Source organism: Megalobrama amblycephala, linkage group LG14, assembly GCF_018812025.1.
Source record: "Megalobrama amblycephala isolate DHTTF-2021 linkage group LG14, ASM1881202v1, whole genome shotgun sequence".
Lineage (NCBI taxonomy): Eukaryota > Metazoa > Chordata > Actinopteri > Cypriniformes > Xenocyprididae > Megalobrama > Megalobrama amblycephala.
Genome location: NC_063057.1, coordinates 49,834,667 through 49,846,412, shown reverse-complemented (window position 1 = coordinate 49,846,412; position 11,746 = coordinate 49,834,667). Strand labels below are relative to the sequence as shown.

At 36.8% G+C, this 11,746-nt stretch overlaps 1 pseudogene; it reads left to right on the top strand.

Annotated features, from left to right (window-relative positions):
* Nucleotides 1–2,279: 2,279 nt before the first annotated feature.
* On the top strand, nucleotides 2,280–10,820 carry LOC125246187 (annotated as a pseudogene).
* The last annotated feature ends 926 nt before the right edge of the window (nucleotides 10,821–11,746 follow it).

The window sequence follows — 11,746 nt, the reverse complement described above, 5'->3', positions numbered from 1 at the left end:
TAATGTCTGCGCTTTGTTCTGCACTATGTTCCACCACTTTAGACTAATGGATTTGTTGTTTGTTGCGTTTTCATATTCAAGAGATTATAAGCTAGATGCAACTTTTTTGTGTTCGCATCGAATGTTCTTCAACTTTGATTGATCTGTTGATCTGTTGAAAGCAGTCATTTTGAGTTAGATGCTTAAATGTTCTCCTCCTATTCAAATTTTACATTGAGGGGTGCATACAACATATTTGCCCACCGGCAACTATAGTTGCTGCACATTCAAACACATTTAAAAAAAAAAAAAAAAAAACCTGGAGAAAATAAATGCAGAACATGTTCACATAGGACACTATTAACAGGACTATAAGCATGAAAACATTCAGAAAAATTTTGGCACAAATGGGTTAAATGAAAAAAGCAGGAGATGATATGCATGGTTACTTTATGTACTTTATGTATTTAGGTGGGCGTCGAGGGTGTGTGTAGAAGCACATTGTCATGACTTTTTATTTATTTTTAATATTTTATTGTTATTGTATGTTGTTTATGTCTTATGAATTGTCTTAAGGATGGATTGCTGAATCTCCTGTCTGCGCAACAAATTTACCTTTGGCTACTAAAAAAGACACCTTGACCTTGATACCTTGACCTTGACATTGATGTCATCATCCAGCTCAGTTCAGTTCGCATACAATGGCTGTTGATGCAGGCATGCGTCTTTACATGCTGTTAGTGCTCTGGCAGGTCGGGCCTCCCCGCACAAATTTATCAGGTTTTGTAGCTTGGATCTGGATTTGACCCCAGGTTCTCAGGTCCTTCTGGGTTGATTCATTCATTTGCTCACAAAACTTATGCTAATCTTGTCTATTCACAGTTTTGTTAGCCAGACATTTTGTAGTATGGCATAGTGAGTTCCCCTTAGCATCTGCTCATGATGCAGTGTTGAAAGGGAATGTCTCAGTTATGCATGTAACCCTGGTATCCCTGAGTAGGGAACGAGATTCTTCATCTTGTTGTCATACTTCAGGCAAGCCTGCGTGTCTTCCTTCAGTGGAAAACTGGGGATGTGATGATGTAGCTGCCCATTTATGGTGTTGGTGATGCAACGCGTAAGGTCATCTGACCTCATCAACTGCCAACAGAATTGGATTTAGTGCGAGTTAATGTATCCAAAAAATTTTGGATAGCTGATCTTTTATTTTCAATTATATATCATATAATGGAATATAATTGTAATGTAAATGTAAAATGTTCATATCACATGTTATTGCAATTCCTTAACTGAAGTTGGCAAACATAGACATCGTAGTAAGTTGTCAATTTGTAAGTCATGAAATGATAAAAGAGTACCAACAAATTGTGTTAGGACATTGTGTATAGGACACCAAAATGTTCAGACAGGGCTCTGGGTTTGCCAGTAGCTGAAAAAACATTGTCCATTGTTGCTGAAGGTTTGCTGCTGGTTCACCAGTGAAGCGTTGAAAACCAATGGCAATTATTTGTAAGAAAGTGATTTCTTTCCCATAATTTAGTACATATTAACTGCAAGTTTACTAATTTGTAAGGCAGATAAGGCACATGTGAACTGGCAACAGAACATGCATACTGCACCAATGTCATTAATGCTGGCTCATCTCATTTTACTTCATTATTACTTTTATATCTGTCTAAAGTACATTTTCTCTCTGTTTTTAAATTTATGGTGTTTTATATGTTTTTTTTTTTATATAAATACTCAATAATACATACGAATAACTTCAAAATTATAGTCATATTTTGGGTATGTTTACATGACAGTGATGTACTAAAAATGAAAAAGTTTTTTCTTTCATGTACAGATGACAACTTTGTCAAAACAATCCCCCAAAAAACACTGCATTATGCATGCAGGCCAGTAGTTGGTGATGTCACTTTTTAAAGAAACAATTTGCGCTGAATCGCCGATAGACTGAAAACATAATATGCATGACATCACAAATTTTTCACAAATTTGCATTTTTCTAGTTTATATGGAGACAATAACAGTATCATTTTAAAAAACGTCACTTTGAGCTTCATTGTAAAAAGTTTGCATTTTCAGACCCCCCAGAAAAAGTTTTCTATTTTTTGTTTAAAACGGCCACTAACTTGGTTCACATTTTCTCTTGTATTATAGAAATCGGTATTTAAACATTACATTTGAGCCCATTTTTAATCCCAACCATGGATAAAAGCCTCATTTAGTACATTGTTAGTGCTCAGTAGAAATTTGATTTGAATTTTTGCTCTTTCAAAAAGGCATCAACATGTCAAAAACTTGTTTAAAAACCTGCTGCATGTAAATGTGATGGTTTTTTTTTTATCTACAATATAGGGTTAACCCCTTAGCATTCCTGTAAAATTTGCCTTTTGAAAGGTATCTGTACAGCAGGCGGAACAGTGGGACTCTAACAGGTTAAAGGAACACTTTGTGCAAGTTAAAGGTTAGTAAAACTGTCTCATGACTTGTAGGTGAATATAAAGACACCCAGAGATCCTGCTTTTGGGCATATTTCAACTGCATATTCAACTGCCTCCTCTCTAAGACACATCTGGACATGTGAGTTTTTCAAAATTGTGAATTAATAATATATTAATGTCTGTTTGCATTTGATTACAATGTATTTTGCCTTGGATCATCTCTGACATGATAGAAGTGGATGAAAACAATTGTTTTTATTTAAAAGAAACTGTAACATTAGGATCGAACATAAGTTTGACATTAAAGCTATCCACGATTTTTGGCCCTCTAGCAGTTAATAAACAGAACTGCACGCGTCTTGTGGAAGAACATTGTAGCCGGAGCTACTTTTCTCCGTGTATGTCTATGACGAGTCATGCAGTTACTGTGATACTCTGCGGCGAGTCCTACCAGTCTGGTCTGAAATAGTCCGAATATAAACACTTATTATAAGTGTACCATAATGATTCAGGATAAGACAAAAACACGGATTGGAAAATGGATTCATGTTGTATATTCTCATTGTATAATTTTAGTAAATTTTTAACACAAAAAAGTTGCGGACTGCAGCTTTAAGCAGTGGTTCTCAACTGTATTTGTCCATTTATTAAGCATTTTAACATAGTATCACAATTGTTGATTGTTCAAAAGTAATAAAAAAAATGTCATTAAATAAATCGTTGAAAAATTATATGTAATGTTGAAATATTAGAATGAACTGCATTGTCCCAGCAATATGCTAAATTATTAAGAAATGGGCTGAAAGGGAAAATTGTTTAGTGTCAACATTTTATTACTAGAATTTATTTTATTTGTTTCATTAATGTTATTTATTATTATTATTATTATTATTATACTTATGGTTTTATATACTTATGATATTATACTTATGGTTTCCATTTTTCCACATAAGCACACAACTTCAACTTTGCAGTTTGTCTTATTTCTTCAGTTTTTTTAAAAAAATTTTTTACCTCTTCCACTAGCCCATAGTTCACCATGACAGTGGAGGGCAGCCCAGATGGGCTCTTTGTGCCCAGACCAATGGAGATATTCAGACAGTAATAAACAGAAAACGTCTCAGGCCAAATGCTGCTCCCCAAGTCTGAAGGCAAGAGACATTGTCTTTGACCATATGCAAGTTTAATTGAGCAACAAGTGTTCAAAACAACAACAACAACAACAACAACAACAACAACAACAAAAACAGGTAAAATCTTCTGACTTAATCTCTTTTCTTCCTTCAAAAGATCTTTATTGGCGTACTTGCCTTATGTTATTTCTCCAAATCCCTGACGGGGGCTTACACCAAAAGCACCATCACTCAGATTGAGAGGCGGTTTGAGATCCCAAGTTCTACTGTTGGTATCATCGATAGCAGTTTTGAAATGGGTGAGTTGAGATGTGTAGAGCTGCAGTGAAAAATGAGGGCAGAGGTTCACCCATTAGATGAGTACTTCATACTAGTGAGTCACACCACTGATTCTGTAATGTGACTGAATTACTGTTCATACTTTACAAATGGGACAGTTGATTGATGGTATGCTATAAAACAACATAGAACTTGTTAAATAAAGTCACATTTGCTTGCAGGTAATCTGTTGGTTCATTATTGTGGTAAGCTACTTTGGTGCTAAGTTTCACAGACCCAAGATCATTGGAGCAGGGGTCCTGCTGATGGGAATAGGGACACTGTTAATGGCTTTACCTCACTTCATTATGGACCGGTGAGTAATGTTCAAATAAGACAATGACAAATAAGCGTGTCCACAATGAAGAATAGAAAAAATCTTAGTCTTAGTTCAGAAAAAGTTTTTCTCTTGTATTCATGTTCATTTTCATATGATTTTGAAAAACCTTTATAACATTTTCAATAAATGTTATTCAAATTCAAAAAATATAAAATTCAATGACAAATTTAATTTAGTCCAAGCATCAAGTTAAAGGTATATTTTCCTTATCTGATATTTTAAGAGATTTGTTGATATAAAATATGTTTTTAAGCCATTTTATCTATCACTTGAATTTTTAATGTAATATTGAATTAACTGATGGATGGCCATCACATAATACTCATAATTATTTATACTAAAATATTTAATGAAGATCCACCTCATAAAGATCAGAATTCTTGACGATCTGTATTTTAAATGGTTTTACTATTTATGTGTCTGTTTGTTTCTGACAGATACAAGTATGATACAGCTGCCGCCCACACTAATGATGCTGATAACTTCACATTGATATCCACATGCTCATCTGACCCCCAGACTACTGTTCAACAGCTTGTTTCCGGTAATGCATGGTATATGTAGAAAAGCATGTGAATATTTAAATTGTAAAATGCTGTAAAATACACAACAAAGCACTCTATATGGGTTGTATAGGGTGCCAAAAAGGGGAAGAGGAAAGCTCGCCCACATGGGTGATTGTGCTGTTGGGAAACATTATTCGTGGCATTGGGGAGGCCAGCATTGGCCCTTTGGGAATGTCATTCATAGATGATTATGCACTTCCAGAAAACTCTGCTTTTTACATAGGTGAGAAAATGATTGTGTTTTTTTTTTATCTCAAACAAAAGTACATGTGTCCTTCATGTCATTCAGTCCTTTTTTTTCTTTTCTGTAGGTTGCCTGCACACACTCGGAGTGATCGGGCCAATTTTCGGTTACACACTTGGATCTCTGTGTGCTAGTCTTTATGTGGACATTGGCTTGGTGAATCAAGGTGATTTAAAATTGTTATACCTTAGAGATCAATACAAAAAAAAAGTACCAATAAGAAGTGCATTTTTCCTTTGTTTTGACATAATAACATAATAATATGGAAGTACAGTACTTCCTCTTTGAAGTACCTTTAAGTACCATGCAAATACTATGGTATATGAATATGGCAGTGGACACGGGGGTGGGGTCAGAGGGTCAGTAAGGTCTTAAGCTGGAAAACAGGAGACTACCACAGAAGCAGAAGACCACCACGGCAGAGCTAGAACCATTGGGGCAGAACTGGTGAATATGATGGTGGAGCAGAAGACCAGTAGGAGCAGGTGGAGCAGGAGGCCTTGGATGATCTGGTAGAATAGGAAGATTTGGGGAAACCGGCAGAGCAAGATGCTCAGGAAAGGCCAAGTGGAGCATGGAGCAAGTGACCCAGGAGTAGAAGACCACAGAAAAGCCAAGGGATTAGAAGACTTAAGAAGATTTGGTCATGTCAAAGACGAGGTGAAGCTGATGGAACAAGGAAACCCACCATAGGGAGCCAGCAGTGTGGGTGGGGCCACAGGGATCTTCCGATGCTGCAGCAGATGCCACTGCTTCAGGCGATGCTTTGGTAGCCCGGGGGAAAACAGGACTCCCTGGATAATCAGGAGAAACGGAATTAGGGGAGCCCAACATATGAGGCCATGGTGAAGCTGGAGAAACTAGGAGTCTGGCAGAACCAAGTGGACAGAAGGTAACAAGGTAAAACAAGAGGAAGAGTGACCAAGAGGGAGCCAGTGAAAGAAGCGACCCCTGAGGAGTTGATGGATGGAAATACCATGGAGGAGCTGGTGGAGTAGTGAAGGAGGATTTGGGTCGGTCTTTGTGGCCAGAACAAAAGGTTCAATGGAGACTCCTGTTACCTGGGAGAATAGCCCATGTGTGGCCTCTATGGTCAGGAAAAAGGACTTACTGGGCAGAATGGAAGGAAGGATGGTTGATCTCAATAACAGAGATGACAGGGACAAAGATCATCTTGAGATGAATGAGGGCGTGTGTGTATATATATATGAAGAGTTTGGTTCCAAAACGCGATAAACGCCATTTTCAAAAACTTGAGTTTCCGCCAAAGTCAGTATTCTATCTGGTCGGTATTGAAAAGTAATTTATTAATTTTGCGCAAAATGCGATATCCGTCGTGTTATTCTGTCACGTTTTCTCCCTTTCTTCCCAAAACGCGACAAACGGCAGTCTCCTTTTTCTGCAGAATGCGATATTTCCGCTCTCAACCAATCACAGCGCACCATTCCACGCACTGTAAACACTGAAGGCTTTTTAAAAAGCCGTTTTTAATACCAATGTACTCAGCAAATGTGTTTATTTAACTGTGCGGTGGCGCCAGATGCTCTTTAATCGGTAATGACAAATAATTCATAACATTAACAAGATGACCATTTTGGGAGCGACGGCTGAATGTATTTTTAGTAAAATGCCTGAATATAAGATAAATATTGGCAAAGTTTAGACTCTGTCATATATGTGAATCAACTTACTTTGTTGTGTATTTTCAATTTGAAAAATAACTTTTATATTGATGGATTAATTGCATTTTGAAAAAAAAATTGTCATGGATTTATTGCATTTTGAGAAAAAAATAATACGTTTTTATAATAAACTTTTTAAAATCAAAATGTAGATTTGAATTTTTAATGTTTTTATAACCAAAAGATGCTATGTGAAAGTTTGAAACAGAAAATAGTGTTTTTCATCTTGCCAATTTCTTGGTAAAGAAAACACATTTTTTCCTCAAAATAATCAAAATGGAGTTATTGCGTTTTGGATATATATATATAATTTTTTCTCTCCCTTTCTTCTCATTATCAGAGACCATCACCATCACCCCTCAGGACTCTCGCTGGGTTGGGGCCTGGTGGTTGGGTTATGTGGTTTCTGGGCTGTTGACTCTTCCTTGCTGCTTTGCCTCTCTGGTTCCTGCCAAGAGCTCTACCTGAAAACCACCAAACCTCTGAGCAAGACCACCCCTCAAACCAACACAAACACACACCCAGCATTACAGAGATAGCTAAAGGTATGGCAACCTTACACTGATCACAATGGTTAGGTCTATTTAAATCTAATTAGGCACTGAATAATGACTTGTATGGGCAAGAATCGTATGAACCGCTTTATTTTTACGGTAGTATGAGGTTTGTTTGTGTGTGTGTGTTATTATGGAGATTGTCTCTTTTAATTAGTGATTCTCCAGAAAAAAATAACTTTATGTAACAAAGATCAAAGAAATACAGGTTTGGAAAAATGAGTGCGCAGAAAATTAATGGAGGATATTATTATCAATTATAATGTTATTTTGGTCTACTATGACCATGTAAAAAATTGTAAAATAAAAGAGATTGTTCTAAACTTTTGCTTATTCTTTGCTTTTCTAGATTTTGGGCCATCTCTGAAGTGTCTGCTCTCCAACAAGATCTATCTCCTCTACCTGGTTTCCAATGTAGTGGCATTCAACGCCTTTGCCATATTCATGACATATACGCCAAAGTATTTGGAACAGCAGTTTGGACAAAGTGCAACCAAGACCAACTTTCTCATAGGTGACAACTGCCATGATTACGTTTTTTTTCTTCTTCTTTTTTTCTGGCTGTTTAAAATGGCTGTGCTTATATATTTCTGTAGGACTGACATCTATTCCACCATTGGCTCTGGGTATGTTCCTGAGTGGGTGGATAATGAAGAGGTTTAAACTGGATCTGCTAGGATCTGCAAGAGTGTCATTTTTCACTGCTATTTCCGCATTTTTTCTTACTATCCCATACTTTGCTCTTAGCTGTGAAAATATAGATGTCGCTGGGGTCACAGTGCCCTATCAAGGGTACTTTCATCTCCATCTCTTTATACATAACTCTTTGTATAAATCTTATTGTATCATGGACATTATCCATCAATTCAATCTATTCTTTTAATAAACAGCTTGTCCTATTGTAGGGTCAAATAAATATGTAATATAATATAATCTATTGTTTATGCGGCAGATCTGTAGAAGTTCAGAATATAAACAGTGATTTACTCACTTCTTGCAATGCCGGATGTGGGTGTTCTGACTTCCAATGGGATCCAGTGTGTGGACAGAATGGAGTGACCTACATCTCTCCTTGTCACGCAGGCTGCAATTCCACTCATGGCACAGGATGGAATATGGTGAACAACTACCTTTAACTCCTGACCTCAATTCATTATTACATGTTTTTGAAGTTTCTTTTTTTTGTGTGTGTGTGTGTGTGTGTGTGTTTGTTAGACATTCCACAACTGTACATGTGTCCAGAGGTGGGGAATGAGTCCTGGGAACTCCTCTGCTGTGCTTGGACAGTGTTCACGAGAGAGCAGCTGTACTACAATGTTCTACATCTATCTGGCACTACAGTCTCTCGCCTTCTTTGTGTACTCTATGGGCATTGTTCCCTTCTTCATCATATCATTGAGGTTCGGTTTAATTTCTTTACAACATATCTTGCAGTGATTAATCACAATTATTCCACAGTGGTATATAAACACATAAGAAATTTGTATGAAATATTTAATATGAGAATATGTTCTTGCAGGATTGTGGATCCTGAGCTGAAGTCTCTTTCAGTGGGCATGCTACTGTTAGTTTTAAGAGTTTTGGGTAAGTTCACAGTTGGAGTTTTTTTTATTTTTTAGGAGTGCCCCAAAAATGTAAAATACTGTAATTCACAGATGATATTCACATTAAGGTCTGACACAGCATTTTTTTATTTTTATTTTCTTTATTTCACTCCTTTAAAGGTGGTATTCCTGCTCCCATTTACTTTGGTGCTCTTATTGACTCTACCTGTGTGAAATGGGGTCACAAGAAATGTGGTGGAAGAGGTGCTTGCAGAATATATAACACTGAGACTTTTAGGTGAGCAAATCTGGCAGGACAATTCTATGTATTTCCAAGTAATGCATACTAAAATGTAATGTGATCCCCATCAGGTTCCTGTATCTGGGACTGGTTAGCTGTCTGCAGGTATTAAGCTATACCCTGTTATGGGTGGCCATCACACAGATTACCAGGAAAGTACAGAGTGATAAACAGGTGTCCAAGGACATTGAACTGCAGGAGCTGCATGATCCAGAAAAACAGAAGATTTTAAAATAATGTTCTGCATTGTTTTATTTTATTTTGTTCCTGGTTCATTTTCAAAATATGGTAAAATATTTCATTTTATTTCTGTGGCCAGGTGCCTGAAAATCTTTTGTCTCATTCTTCGTGTACCACTTTTATGACAGTCGCAGTTATTTATTTTATTTTGATTTTTGAATTATTTAAAGTGCCCCTATTATGGATTTTTGAAAATTACCTTTCATGTAGTGTGTAACATAGCTCTAAGTGAATGAAAACATCCTGCATAGTTTTAAATCTTAAAGTGCACCATATATTAAGTTATTGTCTCTCAAAAGTAAGAGTCGACTAAACGAGTCGTTTGTAAAATGAATCCCAAGCCGTCACAACGAAACATTAGCATATTGTCTGCCCACTTATTGCGCGCGCAGACCGGCGCAGACACCAGGGAAAACTTGACACCCGAAACTTGTGCTGTGTTCTCGTCCTGACGACTAAATGCGTTCAATGCAGGCCGGTTGTTATTGAAGGATGGGTCAGTACCCAGTTTATTTGGACCAGCTTCTTCCTCCTCCGAATCTTAAGTACGATTAATAATTGTTGCCACATTTGACAGACTGACTGTTTTGTAGAAAGGAATGTAATTATAATTCTCACAGAGAAAATAATTTTGTCAAGATATAAAACTGTCCTTAAACAAAAAGACTCACCTGTTCTAATGTGCAATCCATTTGAAACAGCACAAGTTTATATGTCCTCTACGTAAAAAAAAAAAAAAAAATCTTCTAGACAAATATGCTATTAGCAAGGACTAAAATCCAGTGTTCAACATCCACATGGTTTTGAGTTTCAGTTCAATGGCCTAATTAACGTTACTGGACTGAAACCCATATATGGTTCAGTCCGAAAATGCCAGTGACGTCTCCGCGTCCAAATTTCGAGCCAGAGTCACCACATTCTCTGTAGCATGCACAAATAGCATGTGTGTGTTGTGTATGCGCCGTGCAGCATGTAGGTCTCTGGCTTACCAGCTAACAGCAATATGTGTTCGCTCGCAATTGTCTAGAAATGTGTCAAATGTTTTTTGTTGTTATTACTTGGAGTTATGATAAAGAATAGAGCAATACGTTGATGTACAACTGCAGTGCTTTATCAATACGTTTCTACCTTGGGCTAATGCATATACTCTGACTGTTTGTGTGTTTACCACCGAGATGTGGGCTAGGTTCGCTAACATAAACACAAAGCAACTTATTTCCTCTCTGAGTCTTTATTTTTAGAACAGATACAATGTAAGTAATGCAAGCACTGTATACTGTACTCCGTGTTAACCAGCAGAAGCCATCTGACCAATCACTGCAGATTAGCGTCACGCGGGGGTTGGGACAATAAAAAATGTTTAATGGTATAATGTATTTGCATTATCAGTTTGTGACTCTTGTGCGATTGATTAATTAAAGGTGCCCTCGAATGAAAAATTGAATTTATCTTGGCATAGTCAAATAACAAGAGTTCAGTACATGGAAATCACATACACTGAGTCTCAAACTCCATTGTTTCCTCCTTCTTGTGTAAATCTCATTTGTTTAAAAGACCTCCGAAGAACAGGCGAATCTCAACATAACACTGACTGTTACGTAACAGTCGGGGTATACGCCCCCAATATTTGCATATGCCAGCCCATGTTCCCAACATTATGAAAGGCATTAGACAAGGGCAGCCAGTAACGTCTGGATCTGCACAGGTGAATCAACAGACTAGGTAAGCAAGCAAGAACAATAGTGAAAAATGGCAGATGGAGCAATAATAACTGACATGATCCATGATATCATGATATTTTTAGTGATATTTGTAAATTGTCTTTCTAAATGTTTTGTTAGCATGTTGCTAATGTACTGTTAAATGTGGTTAAAGTTACCATCATTTCTTACTGTATTCACGGAGACAAGAGCCGTCGCTATTTTCATTATTAAACACTTGCAGTCTTTGTAACTTTGAACCTTGCTGTTGAATTGGGAATTATGAGTTTGTAGTTCTCATACCATCTTTCATGGCATGGAATCTAACATCAACATTTGTCACAAAAATACTGAGTTGTATGAAACATATTGTTTTGTACAACAGTATAAAAAAACTAGTTTTAACTGTCAGTAGTATCATGAAGAGCTACTGTGAGTGGGACCCTAAAAAAAAATGTGTTTTGGCAAATCCCTCTTGTGAGCTATTCAACACAGCAGGATATATAACTGGAAAATGCCAGATGGAAGGAAAACATGTATTTCAATGCTTTTGCATTTGCTTGCAAAGCATTAACGTTCGTCTGTTTTATCGTTCATAGAGAAAATTAAACTCATTGTAAAATGACCAGTTCTAATGAATTATATAGATATTTACAAACAGTACCTCACATAGCCTACATGAAGTAATCCTTAAATTT